Source organism: Zingiber officinale, chromosome 9B (genome assembly GCF_018446385.1).
Source record: "Zingiber officinale cultivar Zhangliang chromosome 9B, Zo_v1.1, whole genome shotgun sequence".
NCBI lineage: Eukaryota > Viridiplantae > Streptophyta > Magnoliopsida > Zingiberales > Zingiberaceae > Zingiber > Zingiber officinale.
Window position 1 is genome coordinate 118,028,336 of NC_056003.1, and position 17,714 is coordinate 118,046,049.

The 17,714-nt window shown below is 34.2% G+C and overlaps 1 long non-coding RNA gene across 1 annotated transcript; it reads left to right on the forward strand.

Annotated features, from left to right (window-relative positions):
* The first annotated feature begins 12,839 nt into the window (after positions 1–12,839).
* Positions 12,840–15,948, forward strand: LOC122023738. The gene is made up of 3 exons (XR_006123223.1): positions 12,840–14,560; positions 15,091–15,141; positions 15,558–15,948. It is a non-coding gene; the product is annotated as an uncharacterized LOC122023738 (long non-coding RNA).
* Positions 15,949–17,714: the final 1,766 nt, after the last annotated feature.

Genomic DNA, 17,714 nt, shown 5'->3' on the forward strand with positions numbered 1-17,714 from the left:
ACTACTGAGCAACGGTCACGAAAAATCCTTTTCTAGGGCTTCTTCGGGCACCGTGATCGATTAGTCATCGTCCTAAATGCTTACCACATCAACAATGCAACCTCAAGACTTCCGCCTGATGTCCTCAATCTACCAAGTCTTCTGTCCAATCCACTTGACTAAGACTTCGTGCTAAATCTCCTCGACCAAGACTTAGTGCACAATCTACTTGACTAGGACTTCTTTGCCTAGACTCAACTAGAACTTACCTACACACTTAGTTTAGCTTGTTAGATCACAATAACCCTTAACTTTGAATGCTTGTCATCATCAAAACATAGGTTTGATTAGTTGGTACTTCTAGCACTAATAGCATGATCCCTTAGTTTAGAGAAAACGAACTTTACATCTTGCCAGAATAATAGGATTGACTTGTGTGTGTATTGAGATACATTAGACATAAGTGAGATATTAGGATGAAAATAATTAACCAGGTCAGGTAACATTGAACCTGGGGAGACCGACCCGGCTTCATGAAAAGTTTTCACCGGCCGCTAGGGTAAATTGGGGAAGTGTATATGGAGGCTCATCTTGCTACCCATTAAGGAGAAAAATTCTCAATAATATGCTGCAGCTAAGTCTCGAACTATAGATCTCTGATCTATCACTAGAGGCTCAAACCATGACACCCTATCCCCGAGGGCGTCTAGAACTTAAGATGAAGAACTAAGTTCAAGATGTAAATTTGGTGCATTAAAATTGAGCTAGGTTTAATCAAAACACATGGATTTTACGTAGTCAATTATACAGAAAGCTAAAATGCAATGCAAGTATGTGCATTTAGCTCATAAATCATGGTTAAAAATTAGCTTTAAAAATTATTTTGGAAAACCTTGGTGAAGTCATCATTGATTAGGTTGATACAAATTAGAGTGAAATATTAAAGTTTTCAATGATTTCGAACTTTGTGTCATTTTTTAAAAATAAAATATATTTTCATAGAAACTATTTATATTTATATAAAATCTCATAATCTTTCAAAAATCATAGAATTACTTATGTATTTTTGAAATTCTACCGAAAAATTAAAAATGTAGCATTTTGAATATTAGACGATTGATGCGGAGTATCAATCGACTAATTTATGGGTTTGTCATTAAAATGGATTTGTTTAACTCATTTAAGCTCACTTCTAGGTATCTTAACTATCCTTAATCCTTTGATATGCTTGAATTAACATTCAAAGGTGATTTTCTTGATGAAAATGGGAAAGAGATGTTAAAATGACAAGAAATGAAATTGAGAGGGAGGTTTAGATTCAAGATTGAATCTTTAATCTTAAAACTTAGATTTTGTATTTTTTTTAAGGTTTAGGAACTCCAAATCATTATTTGTGTAATGAATAAAGTTGGAGCATGCTTTGAGGGGAGGTCCTTCTTGAATACATGATTTCGATGTGAAAGGAGTAGAATGTATGATTTTGAGGATTGATGAATGAATGAAAGATGTATGCTCAAGATTGAGTATTGAAGACAATGGAAGGTTGAGAATCTCTATTGTAGTGCTAAAATCTAGGAATGGAAGAAGAGAATGAATTTTTGGAAATGGTTCTTTATGTGTGACAAAGGGGGAGAATGAAGGATATATGTTAGGAAACCTACAATCATACCTTGGCATTAGAAGTAGGATGTTAGGCTAATGAGTTAGTCTAATTTAAGCATATTGTCAAATATCAAAAAGAGAAAGATTGTTAGTGCAATCAACCCCTGATCAAAGTTGACTAAGCTTGAGTTGACTTGAAATAGAATTTCAATATTTAATCAATATGTTAGTTGGTCGAGTGAGACATCAAGTAGATCAAGGTTGACAGAATATTTGATAGTCAATCAATAAGTTAAGTTAGTTAAGCAAAAATTCAAGTAGATCAAGGTTGATTGGATGGTTAAAAACATATAAAAAGTGCATGTAAGTCATGGTCGACCTGACACTTGGTGATCAGAAGTCCAACATGGAGTTGGCATGAAACGAAAAGTCTAAATAGGTCATAGTTGACTAGACACTTGTTAATTGAAAGTCTGACGAATAATTGGTAAGAGGAAAGTCCAAGTAGATCACAGTTGACTAGACATTTGGCAGTTGAAAGTCCAACAAGGAGTTGGCATGAGTCGTGAAGTCCTAGCAGTCAATGTTGACTAGATGCTAGGCAACGAGAAGTTTCGACAGGTTAAGGTTAACTGGATGTCGAGCAAAGGGAATCTTGGTAGCTTGATGTCAATTGGATACCTAACAAGATAAGAATTCAGTTTTGATAAAGTTGAAATAAGAGTATTAGTCGATTGATAGTGGTGCAAAAACTACAAAGAAAACTTTCGAACATCATAACTTTTAACTTGAATATCAGAAAGAGGTTATTTTTGATATAAAACAAAGCATGTTTAGAGATCTATATTTCTTCTCAATATTAGTCAATTGATGGGTTTGATCAGTTGACTGATGGCTTTAGAAATCGAACAGAAGTAAGTCAATTCGATTGTTCGACTCAACCGATGACATCAATCAACTGATAGTTGATATTAGTCGACTAATGGATTCAGAAATCGAACAGAAGCAAATCGATTTGATCGTTCAACTTGACTGATGACATTAATCAATTAATGGTTGATATTAGTAGATTGATATTGATCAGAAATCAAATAAAAGCAAGTCAATTTGATTGTTCGACTTGATTGATGATATCAATCAACTAATGTCCAAATAAATGACAAAATCTGATACAATTTAGAAAGTTAGGTCTTTCAATGATCGAAAACCATATTAATCGACTAATGGGTAAGATCAGTCGACGGATAAACAAAAATCATGTTGATGCAGGTTGCACTAACAGTCTAACTCAGGTTTTGATGAATGACAAAATAAGTTAAGTTAGGTTTAATGTGATCTAATGATTTAACTAAGTGTGCAGGAGAAGTCTAGATAGGTCGACGGGCTGACTGGATATCTGGCAAGAAATCCAGCTAGGTCGATGGCCTGACTGGATAGCTGGTACGAAGTTTAAATGGGTCGACAGGCTGACCGGATATCTGGCACGAAGTCCAGCTTGGTCAACGGGCTGATCGGATAGATGGCATGAAGTCCAGATAGGTCGAAGAGCTGATCGGATGTCTGACAAAGTGGTAAGTTAAGGTAAATCACTAGAGGAGAGTGACTTGGTGAGGACGCGCTCCCCGTTTGAGGGAACAGTAGGCATCGATCCAACTTAGATCCATTTGGAAAATCTAAGTTGAGATTTTGACTAGATTCTGATCTCGATGAGATAGAATCTAATACTACTCGTGACTATAATTGTACTAACACTTGTTTTGCAGGGTCATATAAGTTTTATTGTCTCGAACTAACTTCATTTTGCAAGAAATAAAGGTTGCTAGAAAAGTTGGTCCGAGCGCCTAGAGTGGTCTGGGCTCCTGGAAGGGATCCGAGCACTCGGAATGCCCAAAATCAATCTTGTTGTCGGCTTAGAGCGCATTGATTGGATGGCTGACGTCACTGTCCAGGCACCCAGAATTGCCTATATAAGCAGCCTTCTACCAGGATTACAAAACATAACTTCTCTCTGCAACTACTTTCTTGTGCGCTGCTCCAAAGACGCTCTTGCGACGCTTCTCCAACAACCTGCAACTCAGTTTTTATTTTCCTTGTTGTCAGTAACTTTATTTTATAGTTCTTGTACTTATTGTGTAACTCTTTTGCGAATTATTAGTGGATTGCCCAATGAAAGCACTCTCACATGCGTGCCTTGGAGAAGGAGTCGAAGAAGGCTACGAACCAAGTAAAACTTGGTGTGATAGCGTTGTTTTCGTTATTATTTTCCACTGCGTACTTTGACTCGATAATGATTTTCCAACGATCGCTATTCACCACCCCTCCCCTACATTCTTTTCGATCCAACAAGTGGTATCAAAGCAGGTACCGCTCTAATTTGGTGCAACCACCAATTAGGCAAAGGGGGTGAAATTTTTTTGTTTTCTTATTTTCGATTTTAAGTTTTTTGACATAATATAAATTGGTATAATTGCCTCTTTGGAAATATTTTCTAGTAGCAAACCAATCTAAATTGGTGCAACACCAATTCATTCTTAATATTTTTATTTTTATCTCACACTACTAATTCAAGACTAAAAGTCTTGGGACCATCTCTGTTTTTCTTTATTGTGTGCAAGAGCAATGGCCCAAAACAAGAGATACAACACTGTCTGTCCTCCCCTCTTCAACGACGACAACTTCCCGTACTGGAAGAAGCGAATGGAGGTCTATCTGAAGACCGACTTCGACCAGTGATTCAGTATCACCAAAGGCTACAAGGCTCCGGTCCACAATACAGTAATTTCGATGGACCCGGAATAGTGGAATCCAGAGATAAAGAAGAAATCCCAAATAGATTTCAAGGCTCTCAACACCCTCCAGTGTAGGTTAACAAAAGAATAACTGAACTGCGTCAACCCACACGAAAATGCAAAGGAATTGTGGGACAAACTCATCGAATTGCACAAGGGAACCAGCGACGCGAAGGTAACCAAAAGAGACCTCTATCTAAATAAAATATTTAATATAAAAATGTAGAAAGGAGAAATTAAGAGTTAACTCCATCCGAGAATAAAGGACATCCTCAACGGGTTTCACTACATCGGCCACCAGATGGAGAACCATGACTTGATAAGGTATGCCCTTAACTCGTTTCCTTGAAATACGCTGTGGGCATCTATCATGGATGCTTACAAGATTTCGAAGAATCTTTCTAAATTAAAGCTAGATGAACTATTTTGTGAACTCGAACTCCATGAACAGACTAACTCAAAATAGGTCAAGAAAGGAATTGTCCTTTTTGCAGGTTCCTCCAAAGGCAAGTCAAAAACCAACCTGAAGGTGAATCTGACCAAGACTAAGAATACCTGGTGAACCTGGTAAGAAAAATGTTCACCAGGAGAAAGAAGAACTTCAGCAGAAATGACCTGCAGAAGATCAACTCCACCATCAATCATAACAACAAAAACATAACCTGCTTTGGATGCAACAAGAAGGGGCACTACAAGAATGAGAGCCTAAAGCTCAAGAACGACAAAACCAAGAAGAAAGCACTCAAGGAGACGTGGGACGAATCATCTTCGGATGAATCAAACGCCGAAGAATAGAAGCACCGAAGTTACCTCGCACTAATGGCCTGCGAATCAGAATCGAAAGGAGAATCAGAAGACGGGTCCAAACCTAAATCGAGTCACGAATCTGTACTCGTTTCTGAAGGTTTCGATGAGATATACCTTAATTTAAGAATTTTTTTTTCAAAATCATTGTATACTTAAATAAAAAATTAACCAAAAATGAAAATCAAGATAAAATGCTCCTTGAGGAAAATCAACACCTCAAGGAACAGATCGAAAATTCTAATGCAAATCAAGTTGTAAAACTTTAGGAGGAAAATTCAACATTAAAAATTGAAATTAACAAACTTAAAGGGTTGTTAGAAAATTTTACAACTAGATCTAAAAACTTGGATCTAATCCTTAAAAATCAAAAAGCTGTATACAACAAATCTGGGCTTAGATACAAGTCCAGTTCAACAAATAAATCATTCATATCACTCATAACTTAAAATAAAACACAAACTAAAGCTTGGGTTTCAAAAGCGTGCCTAACCACGCAAGTAGGAACTAACCAATACTATATACCCAAAAATAAAATATATTATGTAAAATCAAATAACCCAAATCAAACTCCAAAACATAAAACTAAATCAACTAAACCAAAGACAAATCATAGAAAGAACTATCAATTCAAACCGACATAATCAAGTCTATTATAATTACAAAAGTAACCGACATAAATCTAAAACCAAAACTTAAGAAATCCTTATCAATAATTTAGGGGAGGCTCCAAACTAGTTGGCACCTCCAAAAATAACCTACCCGGCTGGGTTATTAGGATTAGAGTAAAAAGAGATAAAAGTTTAACTTGATCTACGGTACTGGTAAAGTTTTGGATAATAGTAGGTTAGGGAAGCTCTGTCTATGCATGACTAAGAAGATATGACTTTGACCTAGTGCATTTGACTTAGTGGAACCAACTGAAGCTACCTCTTACGAATCCTAACTAGTTAAACCAAGGTTTTGTATTAAGTTCAGTGGATGAGACTATTTAAAAAACCTCGAAGGCATGGTTACTCTAATGATATCCAAGTGACTCACCATACCCCAGAAGTTTATCCAAAGAATGATGTTTGTTGAGCCCAAAGCTAAATCTGAATCAAACACAAGGTTAAAAGAAACCCTAAAATTGAACTTAACTCATCTCACAAAATTATAGGATTCCCTGATTGAAAATATAGATTTGGTGAGATGATTAAGACATTAAAATTAAATTAAACTTAAAAATAAAAAATTAAATAAAACTTAAAATTAAAAAATAAAATTAAACTTAAACTTAAAATTAAATTTAAACTTCAACTTAAAAATTAAATTAAACTTAAACTTTTAAATTAAACTTAAAATTAAAAATTAAATTAAACATAAAATAAAAAAAATAAATTAAACTAAAATAAAAAAAAAAGTAAATTAAACTTAAAATTTAAAATTAAATAAAACTTAAAATTTAAAAATTAAATAAAACTTAAAATTTTAAAAATAAATTGAACTTAAAATTAAAAATTAAAAATTAAATAAAACTTAAAATTTAAAAATTAAATTAAACTTAAACTTAAAATTAAATTTTAAAAAAATTAAATTAAACTTAAAATTTAAAATTAAATTAAATTAAATTAAACTTAAACTTAAAATTAAATTAAACTTAAAATTTAAAATTAAACTAAACTTCAAATTAAAAATTAAATTAAACTTAAACTTAAAATTAAATTAAAAAATTAAATTAAACTTAGAATTAAAAATTAAATTAAAATAAAAATTAAAAGGTAACTTAACTTAATCTAAAACTTAAATTAAAGTTAAAAGTTAACTTAACTAAATCAACTTTAAATTCAACTTAAATTAAACTTAATTTAAAATTTAAATAAACTTAAATTGACTTAAATTAACTTAAAATTAAAATCAACTTAAATTGACTTAAATTAACTTAAAATTAAAATTAATCTTAATTCCTACCTATTGTAGGAAATCAAGTGGATATTGGACAGTGGTTGCTCTAAACACATGACTAGGAATTACACCAAATTCACTCAATTAACATACAAAAGCTTAGAAACAGTTACCTTTGAAAACAACGACAAACTCAAGGTAATTGGGATAGGTAATATTGAACTCAAAATTGATTTCATTGTTATGAAAGTATTCCTTATTGAAAAACTCAAATATAACCTTCTTAGAATAAGTCAATTATATGATTCTGGATATAAGATTAGGTTTCTTTCCTCTGAATGTTTAATTAAACATTTAGATAACCCTACTATAATCCTAAAAGGGTTTAGAAAGGATAATATCTATGCAATTAACCTAACCTCTTCCTCACTTAAGTGTTACTTAACACAAAAAGAAGAAACTTGGTTATGGCATAGAAGAATGTCACACACAAACTTTAGAAATCTAAGTAAATTAAATGGATTAGTCAGAAGCCTACCAAAATTACCTAATTTAGACTCAACAATCTATAATGCTTGTCAACAAGGAAAATAAATAAAATCTACTCACAAATCAATTAATCAAATTTAAACAGATTCAATACTAGAACTATTGCACTTAGACCTATCTGATTCCCATGGGGTTAAATTAATAAATGGAAGCCTATATTACCTAGTAATAATAGATGACACTCTAGATTTACCTGGGTAAAATTCTTAAAAAATAAAGATGAAACGTTTGAAATCTTTACTAATTTTGAAAACAAGTTAAAAAGGAAAAAGACCTAAAAATTAAAAGAATTAGAAGTGACAACGGAGGTGAATTTAAAAAATCATAATTTTAATCAATTTTACCTTGAAAACGGTTACCATCACGAATATTCATGTCCTAAAACACCTCAATAAAATGGAATAGTAAAAAGAAAGAACAGAACCCTACTTGAAGCCTCTAGAACAATACTAAATGAGTATAACCTACCAAAATACTTTTGGCCAGAAGCTGTTAGCACAACATGCAATGTACAAAACTGAATCACAATAAATAAAACTCATAATAAAACTTTATTTGAACTGTATTAGAACAAACAACCTAATATTAAATACTTTAAAGTATTTAGATGTTGAGTCTACATACTAAATACAAGAGAACACTTAGGAAAATTTGTATCAAAAATAGAAAATGAGATCTTTGTATGATACTTATTAAACAGTAGAGGTTATAGAATATATAATAAAATTACACTCAGAATTGAAGAAACCTCAAATGTAAAATTTGAAGAGTCCAACCAAAACTTAGAACAAACTTAGATTCAACCCATTAGTTTTGTTCAAAGTAACACTAGTCAAGGGGGAGCCAGTGAAAATCTAAGTCAAGAAGAAGAAGATTAACCTCAAATGAATGAACCTACTAGAACCATAAAGGTCAACCCAAATCATCCAATTGACCAAATAATTGGTAACCCAGACCTAAAAGTTCAAACTAGGTCATCCTTCAAAAACTTAAGTAAGATATCTCTAATCTCAAAAATTGAACCCAAAACAATAACTGAATCTTTACTTGACCCAGATTGGATCATAGCTATGCAAGAAGAGTTAGCCCAATTTGAGAGAAATGAAGTCTGAGACTTAGTACCACCACCTAAAAATAAAAAGATAATAGAAATAAAATGGGTATTCAAAAATAAATTAACTGAAAATGGAGAGATTATTAGAAACAAGGCTAGACTAGTTGCTAAAGGGTTTAGTCAAGTAGAGGGACTTGACTATGATGAAACATATGCCTCAGTAGCCAGACTAGAGTCCATTAGAATGCTACTTAACTATGCAGTCCATAAAGGATTTAAACTTTATCAAATAGATGTAAAATCCACCTTTTAAAATGGGTTAATAAAAGAGGAAGTTTATGTAGGTCAGCCACCTGGGTGTGAGAGTTTAGATCATCCTGACCATGTATTTAAACTTAAGAAAGTCTTATATGATTTTAAACAAACACCTAGGGCATGGTATGAAAGGTTAACCTATTACCTAATTTTCAAAGGGTTCAACCAAGGATAAATTGACCCAACTATATTTGTCAAATCAATCAACCAAGATATTTTTATAGCTCAAGTATATGTAGATGATATAATTTTTGGGTCAACCAATTCAAAATTTTTATAAGAATTTATAACCCTAATGAAGCAAGAATTTGAAATGAGCTTAGTAGGTAAACTAACTTACTTTTTAGAGTTACAAATTAAACAAACAAATGAAGGTAATTACATTTATTAACACAAATATATTAAGGAATTACTTAAAAAAATTGGAATAGAAAATACTAAAGAAATAAAGACATCTATGGCAACTAACACAACCTTAGATGATGACCCAAATGGAAAATCAGTTGACTTAAAATACTATAGGAGTGCTATAGGTAGCCTTCTATACTTAACTGCAAGTCAACCTGATATTTTATTTGCAGTTAGTATATGTGCTAGATACCAAACCCGTGTTAAACAATCACATTTGACTAACGTCAAAAGAATTTTTAGATATCTCAAAGGAATATCAAATATAGGAATCTGGTATCCTAGAACACCCAATTTTGAACTCATAGGATACTCTGACTTAGACTATGCTGGCTGTAAACTGGACCATAAAAGTACAAGTAGTGGGTGTCAGCTACTTGACCCATCACTTGTTAGCTGGTTTAGTATGAAGCAACACTATATTGTCTTATCTACTACTAAGGCAAAATATATAACTATAGGAGAATGTGTTGCCCAATTATTATAGATGTTACACACTTTAAAAGACTTCAATTTAAACTTTACAAATACAAAAGTACTAATTGATAATGTCAGTTCAATTAATTTAACCAAAAATCCTGTGCATCATTCAAGAACTAACTACATCGAAATTAGACATCACTTTAGCAGGGATCATGTCACTAAAGGTGACATTGAACTCATATATATTGAGTCCAAGTCAAACATAGCTGACATATTCACTAAACTCCTTCCTGAAAGTGAATTTAGTAACTTGCGTCGATAATTAGGAATGAGCTTAATAGACTAGGACTCTTAATTTCAAAATTACTTTCAAAAATTATTTTTTTTAAAATTCTAGGATAAAATTCTTTATTTATTTTTCACAAAACTTTCCTTATTTTTAGAATTTTTAAAACTACTTTTAGCCTTAGTCTAGATCAAACTCTTAAAAAGCATGCTCCTATAGATATAGGACTTGGGCATCTCACCAACACACCAGGACTACCTTATTTGTATATTGCTAAACTTAGAAAGGAGTGAGATGCATAGGCAGATAGTTTGGACTTAAGATGCTTATATCAGTGCATTAATACAAGTCTGGGCATTAAATACCAAACTAATAGTAATCAAGTTAAGATTTTCAGTTTAGTCAAACACTAACTAGATAAATTAACTTAACCTGACTAACCAAGTGAAATTGCTATCTTCTGATAGTTAGTAAGTAACTAATGGTTAGACAGTTAAAGATATTTTTTAGTTGTCTATTTTGAAATAATGTCAGGTTCAGGGGGAGGATTAATAAATTTAAAATTATTTTGAAAATTACTTCATTTTTGTAAACAATTCAACTTTATCCCCTAGTGTTTTTAAATGATAACATTGAAAATTAGTTTGACCACTATTTAAGTATTTGAAATATTATTTTAAAATATATTTTTGAAAAAAGTTTTTCAAATGTTTTAAAAAGTTATCCTAAAAACCTAGCTATTTTCAAAATATTTCTTGTTTTTATTTTGAAAAATAATTTTAAATTTTCTAACCTTAAAGTTATTTGTGCAAAAACTTTTCTTTTGAAAACCTTATGAAAAATTAGTAGATTTTTGAAAACCATTTCAAATTTTCTAATCTTTAAAGTTATTTTTACAAAAACTTAGAATTATCAATTTTTTGTATCTTTTGGAAACCTTATATCTTGAAAACTTTGTAGATTTGGAAAACAATTTCAAAATCACCTTATTTTTAGAAATACTGACATAAAGTTTTTACTTTTAAAAATCACTCTACAAGATGTCTTTAAAGATGTTAGGGTCGAAAAGTAGCTAGGGGGGTTGAATAACTCTTCGCGATCTCGTGCTCATTGTTGCTTGCTTCTTGTGATGATGCGCAGCGGAAAATACAAGAACCAAACACAAACAACGCTAACTCTAGGGATTTACTTGGTATCCACCTCAAGAAGAGGTGACTAGTCCAAGGATCCACACACTCATGCACCCTCCACTATGAAAACACTCCTTTACGGTAACTACCGAAGGCGGATAAGCCTTACAAGCTCACAATACAACAAGAATATAAAGAGAAACAAATACAAGGAAAATCTTACAAGATTTTTACAATAAACCCTAACCCTAACTTCTTCCTCTGGTTGTAACTCGCCTCTTGACTTGGACGCGCCTCCAATAACCTTTAAGAACTGGCGGTGCAAGCTTGGGAGAAGTTACTGTGGAGTCGCTGGATCACTCGTGGAGAAGAATGGAAGAGATACACAGAAAAATGCTCGCCAACGGCTTTATCCGCGCCAACGGTCGAATCCCAATCGATTGGATTGCTCCCAATCGATTGGGGAGGCTTTGGATCGATCGGTTGATCGATCCAGAGCACCTCTATGCTCTTGGAAAACACTTGAATCGATTGCCCAATCGATTCAACGTGTCTCACGCGATTTCGAGAGCTATCGCATGATTTTCCAGCCTCCCAATCGATTGCCCGATCGATTGGAGGTTTCAATCGATCAACGGATTGATTCAGAAGCTCACTGTTCGCTCAAAAACTCTCCCAATCAATTGACCAATCGATTGGGGAAGTTTCAATCGATTACCCAATCGATTCAACCTATTTCTGCACGAATTCGCGTCAACCAATCGATTGACCAATCGATTGAACCCCCCAATTGATTGGCCAATCGATTGGAAAGTAGAAAACTGGATAGAGCTTGAAATTAGCTTCGTTTTTCATCCGAGATCACCTCATTCTGATATCCGAGTCAAAAGTTATGGCATTCGGAAGTTTACTACGTCCAAACTTCCTAGTTCCATGCCAACTCCCTATTGGACTTACGACCGCTAAGAATTCGGTCAACTTTTGATCCATCTGGACTTTCTCCTTGCCAACTTCTCGTTGGACTTCTGATCACCAAGTATGGTCCTCCTTGATCCACTTAGATTTACCGTCTCATGCCAAGTGTCCGATCCTCCATGACCCACTTGGACTTTCACCAGATGTCCGGTCACCCTTGACCCATCTGGATTTCTTCGTGCTAAGTATCTAGTCAATCCTTTGACTTACTTGGACTTTTCAACACCAGATGTCCAGTCAACCTTAATCCACTTAGATTTCCACTTGCCTGGCTTCACTCACTATGTCTTCCCATCTGCCTGGCTTCACTCAATAGGACTTTCCATCTGCCTGACTTCACTCACCAGGACTTTCACTTCTGCCTAACTTCCACTACAAGAAAATTGGGCTTTTACAACACTTAAAAGACAACGCTTTTTTTAAAAAGCGTTGTTATTTTTTTTTTAACAACACTTTTAGTGAAAAGTGTTGTCTATTTCTTTATTTTCTTACTAATAGATAACACTTTTTTAAAAACTGTTGTCTTTTAGTGATTTTTATAGGTCAACGACAACACTTCTTGAAAAGCGTTGTCTATTACCATTTTTTTTTAGTATTGTCTATTGTTAAGTTCTCATCTAAATTAAATCTAAAATGATACAAACCATTGGATCAAGTAAGGAGTTGAAAAACCCCTAGGTTTCACTCACTCGCACCCCTCTCACAACTTCGATCATCTGTCGCCTTCTCCATCACAGCCGGCGTCCCTCATTCTCTTCCTCTACCCGATTGGGAGAGGACAGGCTCCCTTTTCCGCCTCCATCTCATCTACAGCCGACGCTAACGCACACAATAGGAGCTTCATCCCAGAATCCGTAGGCCATCTCATCTCTTCTACCATCTTCCTCGTCGTTGACTGCAAGGTCTTCTCACAAATCTTCCAGATCTGAAAGCCATCTCACGATGCCTTCATCTTTAGCCCACAGCTTCTTCCAATTGGGAGAGGCGCCACCACCGAACTCTACATCACCCTCTCCTAATTAGTAGAGGTTTCTTCGCCACCACTAGTTTCCTTCCACCTCTCCATTTCGGATTTGAAGATTAAAGCTTCATCACTAGCCAGCAGCCCCTCTCCTCTTCGGATTTGAAGAGGAGAGTTCATCCATCCTTCAACATCCCCTTTATCTTTAGATTCGAAGAAAAGGTTTCATTCTCCATCGACGAGCAGCCATCCACTTCGTCCACAGCCTTCGCCGATAGATTGGCCATCAAAGAAGCTCCATCCAGCAGCCCCCTCCCCAAAGAGGAGAGTTCTATTCCGATCCATGCCTACGACATTGGGTTATTTCTATCTATGTTGAATTGTGTTATTCTTGTTGATTGTTGAATTGTAACGTAGCTATTCTCCCATGTTTAGAATTGCATGTATTTTTCTTAATTGAATTCTCGCTCGTTATGTGTTTGATGAAATGCCTCTTTCATTAGTTAGTTTCTAAACTTGCATCTTCTTTGGTTTGAATTCTTATGATAATTAGTTAGTTGAATGTTTTAGGTTAGATTAGATTAGATTAGTTGAATTTTGACAAATTTATTCATGTGGAAGTTTATTTCTAATATTTCCTAAATTTTTGCGACTCAAATTTATTCAACTTGTCCATTACCTTGTCTATAAACTATGCACTTCCAGAATCATAAACTATGCACTTCCAGAATCTTATTGAAGCTTGTTATTGGGTCGGTCTTGAAGCTATATTATGTTATTTTGGAAAGTTTCTTGAAACATAATCCATTCAAAGAAATTTGGAACTCAGGAAGTGTGGACTTCCATTGCACTTTATCCATACCTATGTTTTCTCTTTAACATCCTTGCATCTGCTTATGGTTTAGTCACTTTATTGCTATTCACTTTGTCCATTCGAAGGATTTAACTCAAATTCTATAAGATAATTTGTTGCCTGTTTTCCCTCAGTTTGCTTGCTCGACGCACATAACACAACTAGATATGTGTTCCATTCTAAAAGTTTTCTATAGTTTATGATTGGCTTCTATATCAATGTATAATTTAACCATATAAGAACTAGTGTGTTTATGGTCAACATGGTTATCCATTAGTATAACTCATTACATGTATTAGATGTTCTAAAGAGATTTTAAAAGTCGAGTTTGGATTCTTAGTTGTTAATTTGGGTGCTGAATATTTGACCCTAACCCAAGCAAGTTTATCCCAGGGCTTTCATTTTTTTTCCTTCGCTTTGTATTTTGGTTTTAAGGACTTCTATCAAATTGACTCATTTTGCTCTAATATGTTTCAGAATTTGGCTCTCTTTGGCACACTATTGTTCTTGGAACTGGAGACCTTCGAACCTTTCCAAAGTGGCACAAGGTGGTCACTTGGACAAAAGTCAACTGAGCAATGTGTAAAACAAATTGTGTTTGTTTAAGCATCACGATACCACCATGTTGGTGTGATTTCCCACCTGCAGCGGAGAATAGGAACAATTTCATCATTAATTATCCGAGTGTAGTTTTGTTTCTGTTGTACCTTGTTTATTAGAGTTGCCTTGAGAAACCACATTAAACAACTTGATCAAAATATGGAGGATTAAGATGCAGAATATAGAAAAATAAAAGTCCATGGCTGCATATATCAAGAGAGAGGTCCGTCATTATTTATCTCCATTCTCTTAGAAAATTGCATGGGCCTAATAACTTTTCTTTTTTGTTAAAATTTGTTTGAAAGCGGAGAGTTCTCAAATAAATCTAATAACTTTGAGTGATTGGTAAGGATGTTGGATATGTATCTGTGAGAAAAAAGAGTTCTTTAATGAATCCAAACTTATGTGTTTCTTAAGTATTTTTACCTTAAGCTTTTTTTTCTTTCACCGATCTATGTTTGTTTTCTTTGATACACAGGTTTGTTCTGCCTTGGTGCAACTTATAGAAGTTCGACCATCATTCCTAGAGGTATGTAAAAAAAATTATTTGGTTTTTAGGTGGATTTGTTCATATTTATATTGATTGCCCATATTGGTTGTGTGCTTTTGTCATTCTATCTTCAACAAACATCACAATGGGAAGATGTTGTGGAATTCTAAAATAGTAGCATCAACATTTCTGCTAGCACAACCATGACATGGTAGCACATAGTGAAATGTAGATGTTAATTATATAAGATATTGTACATTAAGCCATGAATTTGTTCTGCTTTTTTGGTTTATTAGTTATGTTGTGTTGTTTGTTGATTTAATGCTAAGTAAATTGTCTTGATTCCTACTTCAGAATCTCAGAGTTTATAGAATCCACTAGAGATATTGTTGTTGTTCCATTTTTGTGGGTCATCAAGACTAACTTACACTTTGTCTTGAATCTTTCATGTGCAGTGCCTTTTCAGATATTTTGAAGGTGAATGGAGGTATTAAAAAATCCAGCTAAATAGCTCAAGTATGGATGATTACAGGAGCAACAACTACATGCTATGTGGAACTACATCCGAACCTCATATGTGACTGGGAAGTACTTCGACGAAGAACTATCAAGAAGGCTTTGGGATTTAAGTGAGAAGATGGTTAAAGTCAATGAGTAAAGAACATTTAATTCAAGAGGATAAGTAGCATCTATAAAGATCCTTTAAGTTCATGCAATAAGATGTAGACGATAGAAGTAGTTTTCAGTGTCTCAAATTAAAATTTCTTTGTATGCAATTAATTATGCTTGTTATAAAGTGTATGGATGATAATTTATATATTTATCTTGGTTGTTTATTTAATAATATGTCGTTGATTGAAGTAGATTCACTTTTATTTATCTTTTATTTGTCTTTGGTATTAAAAGATAATAGTTTAAAACCTCTTGGATAATGCTTTTTTATGTGTTGTGAAATTGTTGTCTTTACTAAAGAGGACAACGCTTTTTATGCGTTGTCTTTAAAAAAAGACAACGTTTTTTATGCGTTGTCTTTAAAAAAGACAATGCTTTTTATGCATTGTATTTGTAAAAAACAACAACGCTTTTAAAGAGTTGCAAAAGTGTTGTCTTTTCTACAAACGACAACGCTTTTAAAGCGTTGTCTTTGAGCAGACTTTTAACAACAGTGCTTTTAACAATGTTTTTTCATCCATATAGACAACGCTTTTAAAGTGTTGTCTATTAGCTTTTTTCTTGAAGTGTTCACTCACTAGGTCTTTCACTTAGCTTCACTCACCAGGATTATCCTTCTGCCTAGCTTCACTCACTAGGTCTTTCACATGCCTTCACTCACCAGGATTTTCCAATTGCCTGACTTCACTTACCAGGACTTCTCTGTCAAACATCCAATCAATCTTGACCTACTTGACTCTTCTTCACATCTACCTGGTAAACCTTAACCAGAGGGAAATTGTATCAACAATCTCCCCAAATGAATGATTGCACCTACAATCTCCATTTACTATCAGTTTCCATGTATTGTCAAACATCGAAACATAAACATCAAGACTTGAGCTTGAGCCAACTCAAGCTTAGTCAACCTAGTCAACCTTGACCCTAGGGAATATTGCACCAACAATCTTCCCCTTTTTGATATTTGACAATACCTTTAAGTTAGGCTAATCTCATAGCCTCAATTCTCCTTTATGCCAATGTAAGGATGATGGTTTCCTTTATTCTTCCCCTTTACTAGAGGGCAAACTCCCTCTTTAGGTAATGAAGGCATAACTTAACCACACATTCTCCCCCTATTGGCATACATCAAAAACTCTCCCCCTGAAGAGTTACCCAACGTTGTTCACAACTTCACTCGTTGTTCACAACATTATTATAAAGGTCTCATACTCTTCATTATCTTTAATGCTCATCCTTGAGCAATAACCAATCCAAACCATGAAGGTCTCATACTTTTCATTATCCTTTAATGTTCACCCTTGAGCATGAATAAACAAACAGTGAGGATATCCACTCCCCATGCGACTGTGCAGGAATTTTTTCAGAGTGGCAAACTACTAAAGCAATGGAACCACTCCTTGATATCTCTCGTGCCAAAAGGGGACCATGCGGTGGGGATAGCGGACTATAGACCAATTTCATGTTGCAATGTCTTTTATAAAGTTATTTCAAAGATACTTGTTGCCCGGTTATCGGAAGTTATGAATTTCTTATTGGATCCGACTCAAGTTGCATTTATAAAAGGCGCTCTATAGGCGACAACATATACTTGACCCAAGAATTGCTTCGGAAATATGCAAGGAAAAGGGTTTCTCCTAGATGCATGATTAAAGTTGACTTGAAAAAAGCCTTTGACATGGTGGATTGGGATTTTCTTATGTCGGGACTCGTTGGTTTTGGTTTTCCCCAACGATATTGCAATTGGATTAAGGAATGTGTCACAACGGTCTCTTATTCAATCTCTCTTAATGGTGGGGTTTATGGCTTCTTCAGTGGGCAAAGAGGACTTAGACAAGGGGATCCCCTCTCTCCCCTTTTGTTTGGATTATGTATTGAGGTATTTGTTGGGATCCTTTGGATGGCTAGAGAGGGGGGAGTGAATAGCCTCCACCAAAAGC